The 12,330-nt window shown below is 34.5% G+C and overlaps 1 protein-coding gene across 1 annotated transcript in view; it reads right to left on the bottom strand.

Moving 5' to 3' along the window:
• LOC143239094 (fasciclin-1-like) overlaps positions 1-12,330 on the bottom strand; it is an 86,096-nt gene that overhangs the window by 53,325 nt on the left and 20,441 nt on the right. The window lies entirely within an intron of this gene.

Below are 12,330 nucleotides of genomic sequence, written 5' to 3'. Positions count from 1 at the left end.
CAGTTTTGATGTATCATCTTTATCCGTATCTAATGGTGAAAGATAATTGACAGTTGTGATGTATCATCTTTATCCGTATCTAATGGTGAAAGATAATTGACAGTTTTGATGTATCATCTTTATCCGTATCTAATGGTGAAAGATAATTGACAGTTGTGATGTATCATCTTTATCTAATGGTGAAAGATAATTGACAGTTTTGATGTATCATCTTTATCCGTATCTAATGGTGAAAGATAATTGACAGTTTTGATGTATCATCTTTATCCGTATCTAATGGTGAAAGATAATTGACAGTTGTGATGTATCATCTTTATCTAATGGTGAAAGATAATTGACAGTTTTGATGTATCATCTTTATCCGTATCTAATGGTGAAAGATAATTGACAGTTTTGATGTATCATCTTTATCTAATGGTGAAAGATAATTGACAGTTTTGATGTATCATCTTTATCCATATCTAATGGTGAAAGATAATTGACAGTTTTGATGTATCATCTTTATCCGTATCTAATGGTGAAAGATAATTGACAGTTTTGATGTATCATCTTTATCCGTATCTAATGGTGAAAGATAATTGACAGTTTTGATGTATCATCTTTATCCGTATCTAATGGTGAAAGATAATTGACAGTTGTGATGTATCATCTTTATCTAATGGTGAAAGATAATTGACAGTTTTGATGTATCATCTTTATCCGTATCTAATGGTGAAAGATAATTGACAGTTTTGATGTATCATCTTTATCCGTATCTAATGGTGAAAGATAATTGACAGTTGTGATGTATCATCTTTATCTAATGGTGAAAGATAATTGACAGTTTTGATGTATCATCTTTATCCGTATCTAATGGTGAAAGATAATTGACAGTTTTGATGTATCATCTTTATCCGTATCTAATGGTGAAAGATAATTGACAGTTGTGATGTATCATCTTTATCCGTATCTAATGGTGAAAGATAATTGACAGTTTTGATGTATCATCTTTATCCGTATCTAATGGTGAAAGATAATTGACAGTTGTGATGTATCATCTTTATCTAATGGTGAAAGATAATTGACAGTTTTGATGTATCATCTTTATCCGTATCTAATGGTGAAAGATAATTGACAGTTTTGATGTATCATCTTTATCCATTATCTAATGGTGAAAGATAATTGACAGTTTTGATGTATCATCTTTATCTAATGGTGAAAGATAATTGACAGTTTTGATGTATCATCTTTATCCGTATCTAATGGTGAAAGATAATTGACAGTTTTGATGTATCATCTTTATCCGTATCTAATGGTGAAAGATAATTGACAGTTGTGATGTATCATCTTTATCTAATGGTGAAAGATAATTGACAGTTTTGATGTATCATCTTTATCCGTATCTAATGGTGAAAGATAATTGACAGTTTTGATGTATCATATTTATCCGTATCTAATGGTGATAGATAATTGACAGTTTTGATGTATCATATTTATCCGTATCTAATGGTGATAGATAATTGACAGTTTTGATGTATCATCTTTATCCGTATCTAATGGTGAAAGATAATTGACAGTTGTGATGTATCATCTTTATCTAATGGTGAAAGATAATTGACAGTTTTGATGTATCATCTTTATCCGTATCTAATGGTGAAAGATAATTGACAGTTTTGATGTATCATCTTTATCTAATGGTGAAAGATAATTGACAGTTTTGATGTATCATCTTTATCCGTATCTAATGGTGAAAGATAATTGACAGTTTTGATGTATCATCTTTATCCGTATCTAATGGTGAAAGATAATTGACAGTTTTGATGTATCATCTTTATCCGTATCTAATGGTGAAAGATAATTGACAGTTTTGATGTATCATCTTTATCCGTATCTAATGGTGAAAGATAATTGACAGTTTTGATGTATCATCTTTATCCGTATCTAATGGTCACAAAATATAAATTTTGGCAGAAGTAATCTCTATTTCTGTAACAGGATGTTTGGTCTTTGGAATTCGTCAGCTTCAGATGTGGTGGTGAATATATTTAATTTAAGGAGATTTAAGGGTAAACTTGTTAAGTATTTCAGTAATAAGGGCTAGCTTGTAACTGTTTTAATACGACAGCCTAGACTGATCAAAAGTTCGGTAATAAGGGCTAGCTTGTACTAGCCTTACTTACGTACTAAACTGATCAAAAGTTCAGTGGTAAGGGCTAGCTTGTAACTGTTTTAATGGTTTAGTATATATGACAGCCAAGACTGATCAAATGTTCAGTGACAAGGGCTAGCTTGTAACTGTTTTAATGGTTTAGTATATACGACAGTCTAGACTGATCAAAAGTTCAGTGATAAGGGCTAGCTTGTAACTGTTTTAATGGTTTAGTATATACGACAGCCTAGACTGATCAAATATTCAGTGATAAGGGCTAGCTTGTAACTGTTTTAATGGTTTATTATATACGACAGTCTAGACTGATCAAATGTTCAGTGACAAGGGCTAGCTTGTAACTGTTTTAATGGTTTAGTATATACGACAGTCTAGACTGATCAAAAGTTCAGTGATAAGGGCTAGCTTATAACTGTTTTAATGGTTTAGTATATACGACAGCCTAGACTGATCAAATGTTCAGTGATAAGGGCTAGCTTGTAACTGTTTTAATGGTTTAGTATATACGACAGTCTAGACTGATCAAAAGTTCAGTGATAAGGGCTAGCTTATAACTGTTTTAATGGTTTAGTATATACGACAGCCTAGACTGATCAAATATTCAGTGACAAGGGCTAGCTTGTAACTGTTTTAATGGTTTAGTATATACGACAGTCTAGACTGATCAAAAGTTCAGTGATAAGGGCTAGCTTATAACTGTTTTAATGGTTTAGTATATACGACAGCCTAGACTGATCAAATATTCAGTGATAAGGGCTAGCTTGTAACTGTTTTAATGGTTTATTATATACGACAGTCTAGACTGATCAAATGTTCAGTGACAAGGGCTAGCTTGTAACTGTTTTAATGGTTTAGTATATACGACAGTCTAGACTGATCAAAAGTTCAGTGATAAGGGCTAGCTTATAACTGTTTTAATGGTTTAGTATATACGACAGCCTAGACTGATCAAATGTTCAGTGATAAGGGCTAGCTTGTAACTGTTTTAATGGTTTAGTATATACGACAGTCTAGACTGATCAAAAGTTCAGTGATAAGAGCTAGCTTATAACTGTTTTAATGGTTTAGTATATACGACAGCCTAGACTGATCAAATATTCAGTGATAAGGGCTAGCTTGTAACTGTTTTAATGGTTTATTATATACGACAGCCTAGACTGATCAAATGTTCAGTGATAAGGGCTAGTTTGTAACTGTTTTAATGGTTTAGTATATATGACAGCCAAGACTGATCAAATGTTCAGTGACAAGGGCTAGCTTGTAACTGTTTTAATGGTTTAGTATATACGACAGCCTAGACTGATCAAAAGTTCAGTGGTAAGGGCTAGCTTGTAACTGTTTTAATGGTTTAGTATATACGACAGCCTAGACTGATCAAATATTCAGTGATAAGGGCTAGCTTGTAACTGTTTTAATGGTTTATTATATACGACAGCCTAGACTGATCAAATGTTCAGTGATAAGGGCTAGCTTGTAGCGATTTTAATGGTTTAGTATATACGACAGCCTAGACTGATTAAATGTTCAGTGATAAGGGCTAGCTTGTAACGGTTTTAATGGTTTAGTATATACGACAGCCTAGACTGATCAAAAGGCCCCTTAATTAAAATAAAGAACAGAACAAAGTTTCGACCATTTCAAGGTCATGTTCTGGTTAACAATGAGAATTTGCAACTTTTCTAACCTGAAGATGATCTATAGAAGGTCGAAAAGTGGTTCTATACTTTGTTTTAATTAAAGTGTTAATACCCATACCAGCCGTCTTGAAAATGGAATTTTACTTCAAATGGGTTTCTCGTCATCATGAAAATGTCCCTTGCTGTCTTTCAATGTTATGTTATAAATAACAACAAGCACGAACGGCAACGATCAGTTACGTTGTCCCTAAACGCTCGGTCAGCGACCACAAAAACAAACAGAATATAATTTTACATCAGTTCTTTCTATCTACAACGTTATTTAAAAAATGACTGCATTCGGTCCTTAGTTTCGTAGAGCATTTCCATGGTTATACGAACACATGTATTTACCCCGATAGTGTCTTAAGTTATTGGACTGAGAGTCTATGTAAAACTAAGTCAGACAGTTGAGGAATTTATACATGGGAATTCATAGAATAATTTATAGAACCACAAGCTTGTTTTATATAACTAATAAGAAAAAAAAAAACTTTCTTAGTAAACGATGTTACGTTCATGCAAGTCATGAACATTAAACTTAATCAAAGAGTTGTTGATTTTTCCTTGTGTGCCCTTTCACGAACCGTATACCAAAAGGTCGAAAGTTCCAAAATCACATAATGTGTTGACGCTATACGTTGAGAAACTTGTGAAAACGTTAATACCTTATTAATGGGGTGAGTTATTGAAAATAACTTCGCAGAATGTATAGTTCAGTTATATTGTTTGTATACACACACTATGAAACGATAGAAAAACTATGCGTAACTGCACTTGACGTCACGTCACGAGTAAAGCTTGATTGGTCATCCAATCGACGTCATGGGATAAACGTAACCTGATTGGTCTGCACAGCTGCAATGCCGCTTTAAGATGATTAATTGGAGCTGATGAAATGATCACGGGTCGCATCCTGTCCTTGTCTTTCTAATTAACTAATTGAACCAGTTTTCGACGAATCTCTTTTTACACAGTCAAGGTTGACTGAAAACAAGAGGTGGATGGTAAACTGGACGGGAGGGGGTCATTTGTGTTTAGAACTAGGTCTACTGACAATTTTCAGTATCTTTCTATATACACTTGTTAACTCATGTTTCCTTGGGGCTTGACGCTATGCCCATGTACAGCGGATTCCTTTACATTTTGTTTTTTCAGTTACTTTTACAAACAATTCACGTCATAACTTGGTTGGTTATGACCAAAGCATTGTTGTATAATATAAAGCAAGACAGTCATACATTATAAAACGACGTAAATAAAATCTAAATAAATTGGTGAAATTTTGATATGGAATAAATAAATAAAAATATGCTGAAGATATATTTATCGTTTCAAACATCATAATCTAACTGACACAAAACTGAGAAAAAACAGACAGGAAAACACTCAGTGAATTTCCTTGAAAACTGACACATTATCAAATAAAATAAGACAATCTAATATCGTAAACGTTTATTCAGAACAATAAGCATAACTTTAACGGGAAGTTTGTTTGTTGTTTTTTTTATTTCACGCAAAGCTACTCGAGAGCTATCTGTACTAGCTATAAACATGTTATATTGATGTTTTCACTATGTTTGGTTTGGTTTGGTTTGAATTTTGCGTAGCGCTACACGATGGCTATCTGCGCTAGTCTTCCCTAATTTAGCAGTGTAAGACTAAAGGGAAAGCAGCTAGTCGTCACCACCCACCGCCAACTCTTGGGCTACTCTTTTACCAACGAATAGTGGGATTGACCGTCAAATTATAACGTCCTCATGGCTGAAAGGGCGAGTACGTTTGGTACGACGGTGATTCGAACCCGCGACCCTCAGATTACGAGCCGAACGCCTTAACCCACCTAGCTACCGCTAATATACCTTCATTCTGTCCGAACAAATTGCGTCTGCTGGAATATACGTGCTACTTGAGTAAGTTTTTTTTTAATAGTAACCAATAACAAAACAATACACGTGGGACTACTTACTGTCACGTGTTTCTCGAGTAATAATATACTTTAGGTTTAGCTCCGATACGTGAAGTATAAAACCAAGAATTCATGAAGGAAAGTAAAGAAAAATATATAACAATATGTCAGTCGCACTATATATGGAGCCGACGAAGCCTTTTGTATAACACCAGAGCTAATTAGACCGACTGTGATACGAGAGACACAGTAACATTTTTTGTTTGTTTTTCACTGTTAATTCACTAGAAGGTTACGTTCTCTCTTCGACCATCAAGTGAAACTTCGTAGCATAGTGATTATGTATAACGAACAAGCTATTGTAAATTTTACCGTAATGAAAAGGATTCCAAAACGGAAACTTAATGGTAGGAAATTGTGTTTATCACGTGTTAAAATGATTTTAATCAGTTGTGAACATAAGTGAAATACGAGAAAATAAAAGTATGTTTAGGTAAGATAAACACGAGAAGGCACGTGTCTTACAGGAGAAGTAACATGTTCTGGATCAGCCTCTAGTGGAGAGATCTGAAACTATAGGAAGCACCTGTTCGTATGGGTTGAATATGAGGGTCTAATAAGGATGACATTGTGAGGTAAGAAGAAGCATTTGATGTATTTAACACCAAAATTCTATAGATGTTGATGCTTGTCAAGAAATGTGATGTAATAACGAAACTCCTGTTTTGAATTGGGTACCTTGACTTTGAAGGTCAGGCGGAGGTCAAGGCACTTTCGGGTCACAAGTCATTCCTGAAAAGAAAGAAAAAAATATATATGTTCTATGCCTATGCGCAATGCAAGGACAAATGGAGGCCTCATAAAATATATTAGAAGTGGTTCCATTTAGAAGACACCAGAAGATGATGAATAGTTGTGAGGCCTAGAAGTTTTTTCTGTTGCTAGGTAACCATTCCACGTGAGTTGTGAGAAAACATGATATATATATTTGAGCATTAATGATATATAAATATCTTCACATTATCGATATTTCGGTTCACTTGAAACAAACAGAACAGCTTTGGTCTTACGCGTATTAAGTGCAAACCACCAGTGTCTGCACCGTACAAGGAAATGGTTTACTAGTGTTTGTAGAGTCCTGTTAAAGGTGACTTTTGTAGAGAAGATAGCCATTATAGATTACTAGAAAATCTGAAATGGACAAGAGAGTGTAGCATATCCGAAACGTACAGAATATAGACGAATGGTGAGAAAATTGGACCATGTAAAACACCTGCGCGAAGGACAAAAGGTCTTGAGATGGTGCCTTCTGCGGAGATGACTAGCTCATGATCCAAAAGAAATATATTTATGACACAAACATAAGAAAGTTGTAGAGAAATATAATATAGTTTGAAGATGAAACCACGATGCCAAACCGAATAAAAGCCTTTTCAAAATCGAAAAATATCGTAGAAGAAGATTGATTTGTATTTTACTCCCAGTGACGTAGTGGTAACTCTGCAGGCTGTGACGCTAACAATTGAAATTCGATATCCGTGGTGAGCAAAGCGCAGATAGCCCATTGTGTAGCCTTGTGTTTAACAACAGTCAAACCAAACGGATTTCCATTAAAAGTATTGATAATGGTCCCCGAGAAGTGGATAAGTTGATTCGTTGATAAAGTCCCACCTTTGTAGTCAGTAATGGTTCGACAGAAATCATGGTGGAAACTGAATAAGAAAAAAGTTCCAACATTTTAAGAAATGCGTTGTGAGATGGAAGGAGCCAAAACCTAAAGAGGTCTTACTGAGCTTCGAGAAAAGTAGTCCTTCCAAGATTGTAAGTAAAACCTATTGTGAAGAAGAACCAAGAAAAGTATAGCCAGAAACAGAAAGAGCTCTCTTGAACACTTGGTACAGTATCATAATTATTCTGTAGAACTAGATGGAGCCACAGTTATGGAAGTGTCCAACACACGTTATCCAGGATGTGGTCAAAACTGGGGGTAACTTCAAGGCACTGAGATACTAGACAATTTAGTAACATCGCCTGATGTATTAAAGTCCGGGGATGTTGTGGATCTGGAAAGTAATATTTTTCAAAACGATTGGTTCTGAAGCAGAGTTACGATCCATGATCAGATAAGTAAAAGAAAGTAATTGGTCAATCAGTAATTAAATCGTTTAGAGGAGTTGGAGGAATTCCGAAGTTGATTAGAAATCTTCCACTAATTAAATCCCTTTGTTGCACGATAGTAATTACATGTTTCAGTGCTTGAATTCTTCAAAGATGCTTGAGAATTAATGGGTTCCTGGATCGGAAATATTCAAAAAACAAAAAAATTGGAGAGGTTAAATAACGAAGCTATTTGGCAGAGCGATGCAAGAATACGAGGGTTAAAAAGAATAGTTGGTATATACTGAAATCTGACTGCGGTAATTATAACTTCAAGTTTATAGCGAAAACGTTCATCGGAACGGAGTTTTACAACCGCATTCTGCATGGCTTTGTCGATAGGAAGCAGGTAAGCCCAGTTTACATCACGACTATTCATAAAAGTCGTTCTTTAAGTTTCTTTTCTCGTGTATATATTTCTAGCGGTCATATGGTCACTATCCAATGAAAAATGGATGTGTATGCAAAGCCACAATTACCTATCTACTATGACGGCTAATGTATTTCCAAAGATAAAAACTAGGATTCCATTTGCCGTCATAGTAGATAGGTAATTGTGGCTTTGCATACACATCCTTTTTTCATTGGATAGTGACCATATGACCGCTAGAAATATATACACGAGAAAAGAAACTTAAAGAACGACTTTAAGTCGTTGGAAGGACAACGGGAAACAAAAATTGTGGACCGACATTAGAGAAACCATGCTACCAAGTCCACAACAACATCGGGAAATGTATGGATTCAAGGTGAATATGAACAAACGATATCCAACAATAAAACTCAGAATTGCATGTGGTTGGCCATGAATATGTCACATGGTTAAAATCTTCATTTCAGTAGCCAATGTTATGAACCGACAATTAAAGTGAACAGCAAGTATGTAGGGTTCGTGGTTGTGGCCCAGCTAAACGAACTCCTACTACCTACGCCACCCCTACCAATGTCCATGTGATTGTCACTGCTGTGTAACATGTAAACAGTTAATCTTGCAGCCGTAGATGGTTTGTCTCAGTGAATAAAAAATAAGCAAGCAGTGAACCTGACAAACAGACGTGGTTTGTGTGAAATGTTGATTTGGAAAAACTTTAACCTAATGGACCTGGTAATTTTGGTTCAAATGATACAGAAGAAAGAAGTTAATTCAAAACATATATATTACATTCTTAATGCTATCCAACAAAAGAAAAAACAGTAACTAACTGCATAACGTTTTCTATGGTATGATGCTGAGTGACAGAATTACTAGATGGCGCCACCCTTTCTATGTTATAAAGAGTAGAAACATAGTAGTAGGATCATCAGAAGCACTAGATGGTGTCACTGGATCCATGTTATAAAGAGTAGAAACATAGTAGTAAGATCATCAGAAATACTAAGTGGTGTTACTGGATCCATGTTATAAAGAGTAGAAACATAGTAGTAGAATCATCAGAAATACCAAGTGGTGTTACTGGATCCATGTTATAAAGAGTAGAAACATAGTAGTAGGATCATCAGAAATACTAAGTGGTGTCACTGGATTCATGTTATGAAGAGTAGAAACATAGTAGTAAGATCATCAGAAATATTAAGTGGTGTTACTGGATTCATGTTATGAAGAGTAGAAACATAGTAGTAGGATCATCAGAAATACTAAGTGGTGTCACTGGGTCCATGTTATAAAGAGTAGAAACATAGTAGTAGGATCATCAGAAATACTCAGTGGTGTTACTGGGTCCATGTTATAAAGAGTAGAAACATAGTAGTAATCATCAGATCATCACTGAAATACTAAGTGGTGTTACTGGGTCCATGTTATAAAGAGTAGAAACATAGTAGTAACATCATCAGAAATACTAAGTGGTGTTACTGGGTCCATGTTATAAAGAGTAGAAACATAGTAGTAAGATCATCAAAAATACTAAGTGGTGTTACTGGATCCATATTATAAAGAGTAGAAACATAGTAGTAGGATCATAAGAAATACTAAGTGGTGTCACTGGATTCATGTTATGAAGAGTAGAAACATAGTAGTAAGATCATCAGAAATACTAAGTGGTGTTACTGGATCCATGTTATAAAGAGTAGAAACATAGTAGTAGGATCATCAGAAATACTAAGTGGTGTCACTGGATTCATGTTATAAAGAGTAGAAACATAGTAGTAAGATCATCAGAAATATTAAGTGGTGTTACTGGATTCATGTTATGAAGAGTAGAAACATAGTAGTAGGATCATCAGAAATACTAAGTGGTGTCACTGGATCCATGTTATAAAGAGTAGAAACATAGTAGTAAGATCATCAGAAATACTAAGTGGTGTTACTGGATCCATATTATAAAGAGTAGAAACATAGTAGTAGGATCATCAGAAATACTAAGTGGTGTTACTGGATTCATGTTATAAAGAGTAGAAACATAGTAGTAGGATCATCAGAAGCACTAGATGGTTTCACTGGGTTCATGTTATAAAGAGTAGAAACATAGTAGTAAGATCATCAGAAATACTAAGTGGTTTCACTGGGTTCATGTTATAAAGAGTAGAAACATAGTAGTAAGATCATCAGAAATACTAAGTGGTGTCACTGGATCTATGTTATAAAGAGTAGAAACATAGCAGTAAGATCATCAGAAATACTAAGTGGTGTCACTGGATCTATGTTATAAAGAGTAGAAACATAGCAGTAGGATCATCAGAAATACTAAGTGGTGTCACTGGATCTATGTTATAAAGAGTAGAAACATAGTAGTAAGATCATCAGAAGTACTAAGTGGTTTCACTGGGTCCATGTTATAAAGAGTAGAAACATAGTAGTAAGATCATCAGAAATACTAAGTGGTTTAACTGGGTTCATGTTATAAAGAGTAGAAACATAGTAGTAAGATCATCAGAAGTACTAAGTGGTTTCACTGGGTTATAAAGAGTAGAAACATGTTATAAAGAGTAGAAACATAGAAACATAGTAAGATCATCAGAAATACTAAGTGGTTTCACTGGGTTCATGTTATAAAGAGTAGAAACATAGTAGTAAGATCATCAGAAATACTAAGTGGTTTCACTGGGTTCATGTTATAAAGAGTAGAAACATAGTAGTAAGATCATCAGAAATACTAAGTGGTTTCACTGGGTTCATGTTATAAAGAGTAGAAACATAGTAGTAAGATCATCAGAAATACTAAGTGGTGTTACTGGATCTATGTTATAAAGAGTAGAAACATAGCAGTAAGATCATCAGAAATACTAAGTGGTTTCACTGGAGTCATCATGTTATAAAGAGTAGAAACATAGTAGTAAGATCATCAGAAATACTAAGTGGTGTCACTGGATCTATGTTATAAAGAGTAGAAACATAGCAGTAAGATCATCAGAAATACTAAGTGGTGTCACTGGATCTATGTTATAAAGAGTATCCATGTTATAAAGAAACATAGTAGTAGGATCATCAGAAATACTAAGTGGTGTCACTGGATCCATGTTATAAAGAGTAGAAACATAGTAGTAAGATCATCAGAAATACTAAGTGGTGTTCACTGGATCCATGTTATAAAGAGTAGAAACATAGTAGTAAGATCATCAGAAATACTAAGTGGTTTAACTGGGTCCATGTTATAAAGAGTAGAAACATAGTAGTAAGATCATCAGAATGTTATACTAAGTGGTTTCACTGGGTTCATGTTATAAAGAGTAGAAACATAGTAGTAAGATCATCAGAAGTACTAAGTGGTTTCACTGGGTCCATGTTATAAAGAGTAGAAACATAGCAGTAAGATCATCAGAAATACTAAGTGGTTTCACTGGGTCCATGTTATAAAGAGTAGAAACATAGTAGTAAGATCATCAGAAATACTAAGTGGTTTCACTGGGTTCATGTTATAAAGAGTAGAAACATAGTAGTAAGATCATCAGAAATACTAAGTGGTGTCACTGGATCTATGTTATAAAGAGTAGAAACATAGCAGTAAGATCATCAGAAATACTAAGTGGTGTCACTGGATCTATGTTATAAAGAGTAGAAACATAGCAGTAGGATCATCAGAAATACTAAGTGGTGTCACTGGATCTATGTTATAAAGAGTAGAAACATAGTAGTAAGATCATCAGAAATACTAAGTGGTGTCACTGGATCTATGTTATAAAGAGTAGAAACATAGTAGTAAGATCATCAGAAGTACTAAGTGGTTTCACTGGGTCCATGTTATAAAGAGTAGAAACATAGCAGTAAGATCATCAGAAATACTAAGTGGTTTCACTGGGTTCATGTTATAAAGAGTAGAAACATAGTAGTAAGATCATCAGAAGTACTAAGTGGTTTCACTGGGTCCATGTTATAAAGAGTAGAAACATAGCAGTAAGATCATCAGAAATACTAAGTGGTTTCACTGGATCCATGTTATAAAGAGTAGAAACATAGTAGTAAGATCATCAGAAATACTAAGTGGTTTCACTGGGTTCATGTTATA

Source organism: Tachypleus tridentatus, chromosome 2, assembly GCF_004210375.1.
Source record: "Tachypleus tridentatus isolate NWPU-2018 chromosome 2, ASM421037v1, whole genome shotgun sequence".
NCBI classification, from domain to species: domain Eukaryota; kingdom Metazoa; phylum Arthropoda; class Merostomata; order Xiphosura; family Limulidae; genus Tachypleus; species Tachypleus tridentatus.
Note: the sequence above shows the minus strand (reverse complement) of the source record. Positions and strands in the feature narration are given on the sequence as shown.